This window comes from Watersipora subatra, chromosome 10 (genome assembly GCF_963576615.1).
Source record: "Watersipora subatra chromosome 10, tzWatSuba1.1, whole genome shotgun sequence".
Taxonomy (NCBI): Eukaryota; Metazoa; Bryozoa; class Gymnolaemata; order Cheilostomatida; family Watersiporidae; genus Watersipora; species Watersipora subatra.
The window spans coordinates 3,795,536-3,807,808 of record NC_088717.1 but is presented as its reverse complement, the minus strand read 5'-3'; positions in this window follow the sequence as shown (position 1 = coordinate 3,807,808).

Sequence of the window (12,273 nt, the reverse complement as noted above, 5' to 3'; positions counted from 1 at the left end):
TGCCCACCCAAGCTAGAGGATAATCCACCGGCACCGGAGAGTACCGAAACAACACATAAATCATAAGGATTATTTTAATTATTTTGGAGTTCTTTGTAATAAACCAGAAAAATCTGGGAAACCACTGGTAGCCAATAAGTTTATGACGTACCCAGTAAGTTAGTACTATATCATGTTTTATCTGCCAGTTTTGCATTTTCTCAAATCAACAGTTTTTTTGTGTTCACCAGCAAGCGCATGTTTTTAGTGTTTATAAATCTAAAACAAAGTTTTTTTAGTATTATTTTAAGACAATTAACCGAAGTACTTACCAGATTAAACTTAAATAAGCTCATAAACTTTGCTCTTAAATCAAAGTAATTAATGTAGCAGATTAGTTTTAGTGGTTAGGAATTTTTCTTTATAAATGTAGCTACAAGACAGAAGGTGATAGCTTCAACAGATCAAAAGAAAAACTTCGATTCTGCCAACACAATTGTCACACTTCTCCCAGCATGCATATTGAAGCTATAATTTTGGGTTTGCAGTGAAGTCGTGCAAGCGAGTTTTTTATGTTTCTGCTAGCTAAATGCTCTGCATGGCACGGGTGACAAAGTGACCCAATGATTTTGAGTAACTAGTAAACTAGTTTAATAAAACTTACAATAATAAGAGCCGTGTTTAGTCCATCTGAATCCAGCTTGCGCTACGCGTAATGTTCTATAATGCAATCATGACCTTAAAGTGTGCTAGTATTTATGCAAGCAATACGCGAGTATGTGCCCTAATATTCTATAGTATGGCAAGGTCAGTGTCATGTAGTTGACTAGCTCGCTGATTTGCTGACCTAAATGCTTCGATTTCAAAAAAACTACAAAACAAGTTTTTTATTTATAAAACTTCATCGCTATAACAGAACAGGCGACTGACAGACAAACACCGAGATTTATGTATAAATATAGATGGATCCAATGAGCAAGTTTTGCATAACTGACAGCACTAAGCAGTTTGTTATGGTTTTTTAGCATTTAATACCATAGAAAAAAATTATTTTATAATATATATTTTATTCAACGCATATACTCTAAATAAACCCTTGTGCCCAAATAAGTTCAAGAAATTCTACAGTTGGATCTTCCAATAGAATTCCTTGTGCATCAACTTGGCTTGATCTTATTTTAACAATTTTTAATATTCTGTCATGCTGTCTGTATCACACTTGAATAGGAAAATGTATAAATGTATGCAGATAGCAAAATTTGGGAAAAAATGTATAATCTTTGGCCAACTCATTCACGCAAAATTGCATTTGGCACATTGAGACATTGTATCATACTGGTAGTATGATAAGTAAATGATACTGGTAGTTCTGGCCTTGATTGGAGTACATGGTAGTCTATGATAACTGAATCCGATAAAGCTCTGGTCAGGTTCTTGTAAAGTTCTCTTAAAGGTCTGGTAACGTATGTTAATGAAGAATAAGCTGACGTTTGGATGAGTAAGCAGAAAGTGTTGCTCTAGGTTTCTATAAATATTTCACTGTTTTAGCCTCAGATAACCAATTTACTATAAAAAGTGGGTTCGGCATGTGCTAAAATGTTTGTTGGATGTTCTCGCAGTCTATTGACTGAGAGCTTACTACGGTGATTGCAACATTCTAATAAAGTCTGAGTTTAAAGATGAGCAAAGAACTAAAAAATGCTTACCACTTACCCAGTCCATGGTAGACAGTTTTTTAATATTTTGTTACAAATATGCTTGTAGATTACACATGAGCAATCTAAAATCAACCATAATTCATTTGAATGTCATCACACCCTAAAATCTCGGGTGAGTGAACGCCCAGCTTAACTAAAACCACCTTTAAAAAGACTACCATAAGTCGAGCATGAGTCTTCAACAGATATTACCTTAAATAATTGCCTGATTTTTAGACTGATGATATTTCTAAAGTTTTGTGTTCTGGCAAACAAAATCAATTCTATTGCTTTCCAATAACTCTTTGGCAGAAGCGCAATCAAGCTCTATTACTAGTTTTAAACTGCCTTAAAAATCAGCCAATTTGGGTTTAACAAACACTGGAAAAATCGTTTGAAAAAAGCCTAATCAGTTTGCTAACAGTACTGTGACACTACGTGAGAGAGATTTGTGAAAAATTTTGAGCTCTACCAAAGTTCCTTTTAAGGTTGTATTCAGAACCTCTAGAACTAGTCTACCAGCCCATTAAATTGATAACATCATTTCTTTGTGAGTTTGTTAAGAATTCCTTTTGCCACCAAACACTCATTGATAATTTTATCTTTCAATTAAAATGATCAATTAGTTATCTTTAAATTGATAACGATCTTTCAATTTAAAAAGTCTCAAAGCTTAGAATCAACAAAATAATGTAGCTGTCAATAGCAATACACACTTAGAACACAATTTGAACATTGCAAAGGTTCAGTGAATTAACGAGCATGAAAGTGCAGGGACAGCAAAACATTACTAACCAATTAGTAGTTTTTAAACCAATTATATTCTGGTATAGATAGACTACATCTGATGTTAGTTTTTCTCCAATTTAACAATAAAGCGGTACTGATTTATAGACTTTTTAAAGAAAACCAAATATTCGTCCCCGTATAGTAGATTTTGAAAACATCCTTTTAGTATTGTCAGGATTTTTTTGCAAACAAGGAATCATTTTACAAGATTTTAAAGTTTTTCTGACAGTAGTAAATTACTAATAGTCATCACATAAAAGTTAAACAGGGCCCTGTTTTAAACTGCAGACTCCTAGATTACGTTTAAACAAAAATAAATCAAGTTTCAAGACACATTTTTCCAATTTACATAATAAGATATTATGAATGTGTGTTGTCTTGAACATGCAAATATTACGAATATTACGAACATCAATATTACGAACATGTAAAAAGCCAATGATTCCAACTAAGTGCGTAACCATGCATTTGAAGCATTCCATTTCATGCTTGAGATGTAATGCTCCAAACTGAAGTTGTGAATGCAAAGTTTTCATACTGACTAATCTAGTTCTAGAAACCACAAGCATTCCATTGTGGCTATGAGGAGCGGCTATCCCCCAGCAACATGCTCACTAAATCATTTGCAAAAATTTTTAATGCTTTAAATGTATAGCCTGGCACCTGAAAAAACTACTAAACCTGTTTCATGATGTTTTTTTATGGATTCTATCCACATTGAGTTTACTTCAAGTTTTTCTTAAAGACTTTGCTCTTAAAATACTCCAATGGAATGCATAATTAAGAGAAAATATGTCTAGCTTAAAAATATTTTTTAATCATTCAGCATTCTAATAAAACACAAATTCTTCTGGTTTGTAATAGGCATTCCATATTTAATTTAGTCTCTGCAAATTATTACAGTTCATTGCAACTCTGAATTAGCTAAATTAGCTGTCAACTGATTTGCTCTACACATTTACCATGCTTTCATAAAATGTTACAAGAAAAGATCACTGAAAAACTGCAAAATCAGCACTTTAAAGTATTTGGCGATAGCTGACAGCTATTTTGTTGGAAAATTTCTTGAATAGAGAGAATAGTATGTTAGAGGAACAACCTACAAGAGGTCAGAGGTTAACTTAAGCTGATGATGTCATTGACATGTATCAGTAGCTAAAATCAACTTTCTTTCAATGCAAGCTCTGGCTTGTTGTTATCTTGGAGAAACACGGCTAACCATTCATTTTTGAGAAGGAAGTTAAGAATTGTGTGCGAAGCAGTACATACAGCTTACGTTTATTATTAAATTTTAGTAGTGAGAAGTCGAGGAAGTTTTTCAGCAAATGAAGCGCACAGAATGAATGAAATTCTCTGTGTCATTTGTTGACTAACTATTCGGGTTAGCGTTGCTAAATATCGTCAACTCCATTAATCAATATTGATTTACTAGCGTGATGTTTGTGTTTTACATGAAAATGTTTAAAACAGTCTCTGAACAAGCTACGTAATTCTAACATAGGCTTTTTTCAAAGCTATCCAAAAAAAGGATACAATAGAATAGTGTTTATCAGTGAAATTTTACTTTAATAAATGATTGCTTATTACTAATTTTGGACATAATTGGCTGTTTTTTAGATTATCATAATTCTTAAAATATTCAAAGTATTTTCTAATTTTAAATGTAATGAAAATGTTTTAATAAAAGGCCATAATAAGTAATAATTTTGGTAGTTATTCTTAAATATTATAGTTTTTGTAAATTTTTCATTAACATTTGATGAGTTCTAGACTTTACCAATCAAATGAATGGATGAAACAAACTATCTGATCCTGATATTTGCTTCTTTTAAAACAACTATTTTCATGAACGATTCAGTTGGTTCATATTCCTGTGAAAGAATTAAATCAAGACGAAGTACTTAAAAGAGAATTTAAATGTTGAATATTAATTTTTAACTTAGATATGCTATTCTGTAGATATGACGGATCAGAGGCTTTACAGTAAGTTTAATAAATTTGCTGAACTAAAACAAGATGACTAGGATTGCAGCAAAAATCCTACACCTGCTAAATATTTACGTTACGTTTTTTGCTAAACTCATACCTAATGTCTTAGGAAATGTATTCAACCATAAGTATTGTTTAGCTTAAATTAGCAGGTCTTTGAGACTAAGACGAAACTACCACCACTAGTATTAAGAGGTGTTACTAGTGATCTGTGCTAATTGTACAATATAGTATAATAAACATGAAGCTAGTGATATACTCTTCTTGCTGTTTCAGAGCTGTTTTAAACTTTACTAACATTTAAATTTTTTTGCAAAAATAAGGCTCGTATCTGTCTTTTTGCTTGAAATCAAAATTTGACGTTCAGATAAAAGATTGCTTCCAACAGGACTTGAACTCATAAAATTCTGCTTGGTTTATTGACATTCCAAGAAGTGCAGCAATCGACCACTTTCTGATGTTATTGGCACACTTTATCGGGACACCTGAGGATTTTCCAAGTTACGCTTGTCTGTCATGTTGCTGGTATTTATAATAACAAGAAGATTATATGTCTGTACTTCTGTTATCTGACTGCTCGACGCCAGGGTTTGAGGTGCTCTGTGTCGGACTTCAAATCAAGACATTCATTTTAGTAGACCGACACTCTAGCATCTTCGCTAATCAGGCACTTTCAGGAGGTTTAGAACTATCATGTACGCTGTAAATTGCAATTTTTATGATAGAATAAGTAAACAAGAATAATATATATGAAACTCGAAAAATACCATATATTGATAATTTCTATTGGCATACCCGATGATCTCTCACACCGCAGTAAACTGCCAGAGTCTAAGTAAAGGACAAAAGACAAAACATCCACCATAATTTAAAAAATGCTTCCACTTGTTTTGCCTTTTGAAATAAAGTTGAAGACTTTTCTATGCATTTTTAAACTTTAGCTGGTATTTATTTCCTAAAATCTTTAAGAAATTGTAGTCTGTTTATAACTAAATATTAGAGATTTTTCACAAAGTGTCATGGCTTCCTAACGCCTATATTTAGCTCATTGCTCTGAAAATATTGTTTTCTTCAACCTGGAATTTAACAACTTTGATCATCCGGCTTCTATGTTAGTCACTTTGATGAATTGCATTTAGTGAGCTGAATAAACACCCGTCACACGGCATGCTGATTCAGAGAAGCTATGCGCGGCTACGCCGACTACTGAAAGTATTCTCTACGTCAGGGCAATGAACTGTGACCTAATTATGTATATGTTTATGGCTGACATAAATCTACCTACGTTCCTATGAGTTACATCACAACAAATCATTTGTTATTTTCAGCCACTCTGAGAAGCCGCTTATGCATAATCAGGTAACTTTATCTTCCTATAGAAATACTTTCTAGTTGACAGAACTATTTATACTCTCGAGCTGGAGTCGAACGGCTCCAAATATTTTAGCAAAATTTGTTCAGACGGTTTACCACAAAAAACATTTGACTCATCAACAACTTATACAGCTACAGCCACAAGGGAAATAATTCAACGCTTCAACGCTGAAGTGTAATGTTTTATTTAAAAATCATAACTTCATTTCTTCACTAGGGTTACTTGGCAACTTTAATGGAAGACTAGCTGTGTAAAACCTTTCAAAGTTATTTGAAACGAGTGTGAATATCTATTATAATACTCGAACTGAAAAATTAATTAAACATCAGCTCAAGGTTACAAAAAACAATAAATGAATCTTTACAGATGATGGCTATAATGCAGAGTGTGTTGGTTTAGTTCTCAGTTCTACAAACCAATAATATAACCGAGGGTAAATTCAGCTGAATGATATTACTTATTTAGTATCTCTGAGCTATGAGCTATTCCTGTTGTACTTTTATAATACGCTACCAGACTATTTATCGTAGTACTAATCTTGATTGAATGATTAAAATATAAATCAGCTAGCTGAAATGACCATGTTAAAATAGTTTTCAATTGACATTTTACATTTTGTTTACAATTTACATGCAAATCTTTAAAAGCTATAAGTTATTAATAACATAATACATGTATGTTATTTTATTAATCCAACATAACACAGTGAAAAGAATTTTGTAGTACAAAAAATACCAAACAAGGTAATTTAACAAGGTGTAATATACTATATTACAATGAATGTAGTAAAAATAAATATAAGATGATGTTACATAGTAGCCTAAAATATAATTTATATAGTATATAACGCATAATGTAATTGAGTTTAATAGAGTTAGACATACAACTAGCAACATTGTAACTGCCTACTGTAAACCTGTTTAACTTAATGTTAAAATCCGAGTGAAACTATCTGAGAAACTAAAAACTTCTAAGGTTCGAATGTCTGGTTGATACATGTCTCAGATTTGGAAATTTCAGTTACTGAAAAAAATTAGTTGGTTTCGATATAAGATTGAAAACCAAAGTTGATGGCACCAGATATTAAAAAAAGTTAAACCTCATTTTTTTGATCAATCGACTCTGAGATCATCAGAATTGATTTTCTGCTGGTAACAATTTTTAACAAACTGTTATCTGCTTCAATGGAAAAAAATTGCACAATATTTAAGGTGACTGTATAGAGAAGACAAAATATATATCTCTAAAATAAAGTAGTTATACTCCTTTAAGCACTGCATAACAAGCTGCTACGTGTTAGCGTCAAAATATTTAGAGTTAGCTGTCCTTGTGAGTAACTAGTATGTTAGCCATAAATTAAAGCTACAGTAGTGATCAGCTTCTGTAGTTGTAACTTACTAAACTAGACAACTACAACTGAAGTAGAGCAGCTTATCTGTTTTTGCCACTGCAGGCAGACACACATCAATTCTACAGCCCTGATAAATTTGCAGCCATATTTAGAATCTAGCAGAATATCAACTGGATGAAAGGATAAACAACTCACAATGCTGTGATTAGTAGCCTTAATTAATAGCCTTTATTGAACAACTTAACAAAACCAAATGATTTTTTCCTGTTGTAAGCTGTACTTCACAATTCTAAGTTTAATCACTATTAATAAATCTCACTTTGAAATTATGTGTTTCTGTCTGTTAGTCCACTTGAATGCTATAAATTTCTACTTATTTTGCTGATTTTAATAAAATGTCTTTTTTTCAGCTGGCCAAAGATATGTGGTTTCAAAACTTCATCTGGTTCCTAACTTGAAAAAAAAACCTTTTTCATGCATTAAAAATAAACTTACACACAATATTTATAGATTTTATCAGAAAATACTGTTATTTTTTTGCTATTTGCAATAGTTTTGATGCTTGAGGTGATCTGACTGCCAAAATGTTTCAAGATTAAATTCGACAAACTTGATCATTGTTAAAATGCTCAGAAGGAAAATACGAACGAAAGGACGTCGCTAGTTGTTACCGTTGCGACAGTTGGTTAAGTTGCAGAGTTACGTGTCTCTATTCTGTCAATCTCTTTGCAACTAGAAATGCTATAATCACACTTTCACTTAACTGAGCATTTTAATCGCATTCAAGCTTTATCGATTTTACCCTTGATACATCCTGTCAGTTAGATCACCTCAAACATCAAAAACAATCACAAACGATAAAAAATGCCAATACTTTCTGATAGAATTTACCAAAAATGTTGCGCGAGTGCATCTTTAAGGACAAGTGCCACAATGAACATTTTCATGAATCGCTGTCAGAGCAGCATTAGAGAAGTTTGGCTTATGAATCTACACGCATGCTGACGACTATCTGATAGAAAAGGAAATGCTGACGACTATCTGATAGAAAAGGAAATGCTGACGACTATCTGATAGAAAAGGAAATGCTGACGACTATCTGATAGAAAATGAAATGCTGATGACTATTTGATAGAAAAGGAAATGCTGACGACTATCTGATAGAAAAGGAAATGCTGATGACTATCTGATAGAAAAGGTAATGCTGACGACTATCTGATAGAAAAGGAAATGCTGACGACTATCTGATAGAAAATGAAATGCTGATGACTATTTGATAGAAAAGGAAATGCTGACGACTATCTGATAGAAAAGGAAATGCTGATGACTATCTGATAGAAAAGGTAATGCTGACGACTATCTGATAGAAAAGGAAATGCTGATGACTACCTGATAGAAAAGGAAATGCTGATGACTATCTGATAGAAAAGGAAAGACATCACAAGCAATGCAGAGCATAAGGCTAGTATACAATAAAGGAGAGAATAATATTAAATTGTTTAAATTAGTTGAATTAAAGTGTACTATTAACTGGAGTAAAGCTGTATATCATTGATCAGAGTTTTAGTAAGGGCTTAGCGGTGACTCAGAGACACCTTGCAATATCCATGTAACTTCATGATCCATTGGTTTGGGAGATCTGATCAGAATCATATTGAGTAATATTTTTGTTGGTTGTTTGCAGTCCAATGAATCTTTGCACTTTGTTACCTTCCACGGCTGGCTACATCCTTAAACGTCAAACGCTTTCTCCTATATCTGTCATAGTTTCCGCTCTACTGCTGGCCAAAGTTGCAATGCATCATAATCATTGTTCATGACACCCATATGGGAGAGAGCATACCCTGACACCGGTATGTGTGATGGCACTATGGTTACTATGGCAACTTCTATTTTTAAAAGTTATAGCTTAAGAATCAGGCACTGTAGCGTGCCTAAATGCAGTGGCTAAGAGAAGCTGACTCCAAATAGTTACCAATATTTTTGTTGCAGGTGTCCAATCAAACAGTGGTAGGACACTGTTTGTTTTTTGGAATAGATGGAAGAATTAATCAAATTGCTAAGTACAAATTTTACATGTGCTATGAGAAGTCGTAACTTAACAAAATTGAAGTTATTTATGCAGATCAGGCAGCAAAACAAATAAAACATTTGTTTATTTATAAAAAAATAAATCATACATTGTTAGCGTACATGTGTGTGTGTGCGCGCGTGCGTGCGTGCGTGTGTGCGTGTGTGGGCGTGTGTGTGCATGTGCATGTGTGCGAGCGTGTGTGCGGCATGTGCGGCATGTGCGGCGTGTGCGTGTATGTGTGTTGTATGGTCTATAAAAATTTTGATAACAAAATAGACTATAACCGTGTTGATTTATAAAAGCTATTGGGAGTTAACAAATTTAGTAAAAATTATCAAGATTTTCCTTTATGTAGTTTACCACATTATTGAATTGCGAGAAAAAATTAGAGATAAACATAACATATAATAATAGTATTGAGTAACATTAAATATAAAACTATGTAAAAATGTAAAAAACTCCATGCGATAGGATTTAATACTTTGCAAGTTTATACAGGTGTGTACTAATATGGCTTAAACTCTAAAACATAATTATAAATAGAGATACTCAAAGAGTTGTAATTTTGTTATGCCTAAATAATTGCTTACTTTTACTATTAGACAGGTGTAAATGTTTAATAAAAGAATCAAAGTGTTGCAAAACAAATTAAATTTAGGGTAGTTATCAGCAGTTTATATTTACTTTGATTCTCAGGACTCTTCGGAGTAAATTCTGAAATAAACTCTTTTCCCACATTGCTTTCTCACATAGCAAATCCTACTCATATACACGTACAAAACAAAATGAATTTCAAACGGGTAGTGGTCTACTCGTTCCATTTTATTTTATTTAGAGAGCTAAAGATATGTTTGGGTGCTTCAAAACCAAAAACTATTCTAAGAAATTTTGCAATTTCCATTTTCTCTACTTCATGCAATATTCCACTAATACACTCAACACTTATTACACAATACATATCACAATTTAAGGAAAGCAATGATATAAACTGCAACATTTATTTGAAAGTTCTAGATAAGGTGTCAACATTGAGACGTAGTTGTAATTCTTGTTAAAGATCTTTCACTGTACTGCATCGTAACTGACAAAATCTAGCGTAAGTTTAAATAATGCCAATAATCAGTATTACTAATTAATTAGTAATACTGATACTAATACTAATACTAATGCTAGTACTAGTACTAATACTAGTACTAATACTAATATTAAATAATCAGTATTACTAATTAATTACTAATACTAATACTAGTACTAATACTAGTACTAGTATTAGTACTAGTACTAGTATTAGTACTAATACTAGTACTAATACTAATATTAATTAATCAGTATTACTAACTAGTTACTAATACTAGTACTAGTACTAATACTAATACTAATACTAGTACTAGTATTAGTATTAGTACCAGTACCAGTACTAGTACTAGTACTAATACTAAATAATTAGTATTAATAATTAACTAGTTATACTTATTAATTTGTAAGGCTAATTAATTAAACTAAACTAATAGTACTAATTAATTAACAATAATAATTACCTAATTAGTATTAACTAACTAGTATAGGTTCAATAAGTAAGAGGTTGTAGCATGAAGATTGTAGAAATATTTTCAAGGGAAAATTTGTACCAAACATTAGAGCATGTTAGTTTTAAAAGTACAGGGTTTTTAAAAATACTTTGAATTGTTAGCATATTCATGTTTTGTCGTATTCAATGCGTTTTTGATGGTTTAAACATATCATCAAGCAAAGTTGAAGTTGGCGAATCCAAAAGCCGTTGCAAATAAATATATTTGCACTAATTTTATGTATTCATTTCGGTTTTGGTTGTATCATGAAAAATAAGAAACTAATTTTAATGCTGCTAAGAAACTGTTTTTGATCAATGGTTTACACTATAAACTCAGGAGAGGAGGAGGCTATATTATCGATACCCCACTTTGCTGTTATCTTAAGAAATGGTTCTAAAGTCATCTTCAAAAAGACATACAGAAACTAAGTTTTCAAATCAAAACAGCTCACATAATAACGAACCAAAGCAAAAGTACAAGAAAGAAATTAGTCAGTAATTAGAGCTATTTAGTACTCTGAAAGTCTAGTATACCGTGGAATATGGTTAAGTATGCTAACAAAGCGCAGATAATAAGTATGTTCACAACTCTTCTGAGATGTGGGAATGCAAATGATTAGCCCAGGTGTTGGAATGTCAGGCTGTATGTTAGGAGTATGAATCCTGCACAAACCAATATTTTATCCCAACTTTTGACCATTGCTCCAGACAGATAGACATAGCTCTGATGCAAATACATTGTGAGAAGATGAACGCAGTTACCTAAAGGCAGTGATGTGAGAAAGCTAATTTAAAGCTTCAATCAAACTCAACTGTTTCTGTGTATTTGGTAATGGAGTTGCTATGGTTTTGACTTTACTTCTCTCGACTTTTATGAACTTCCAATCACTACTCTATTTCTTTATTATACCATATTACTTGTCATCTATATATAGAGTGCAATGGAATGGTATCAGTTAGTGTCGAGTGGGCGATTTATTAAAGAGATGTTGCCAAGTTGAACTTTTATCTTTTTTAGCTTCAGGTTATGGAACTACATGTAACCTATTATAAGAACTCTGGTAGTAGCGCTGTCTCCAAGTACAGGGACACCTGATGATTTGTCAAAAGTACAGCCTATTAAAAGAGCAACCAACGAGTTCCTGAGCATTTCTAGCACCCTTTCAATGCTGCAAATACAGCTAAAAATACTTTTCAAAGAGTCACTCGCAATGACCTAAATAAAACTGCTTTGAAATTAGCACCATGACGGATGCTATTACTGTAATTTTTATAATTTATTAGAGAAAGAATATGATTAAGGGTAAGGTTGCCTTGAATAATTTCTTAGGGAGGTAGAGCAATGCGACAACAGGAACAGGTTAATCATGATTAATGACCACTTGCATCTTTAAAAAATGCCCGTCACAAACTGATGTTTCACATATAAGCTTTGCCATCCGACCGTGA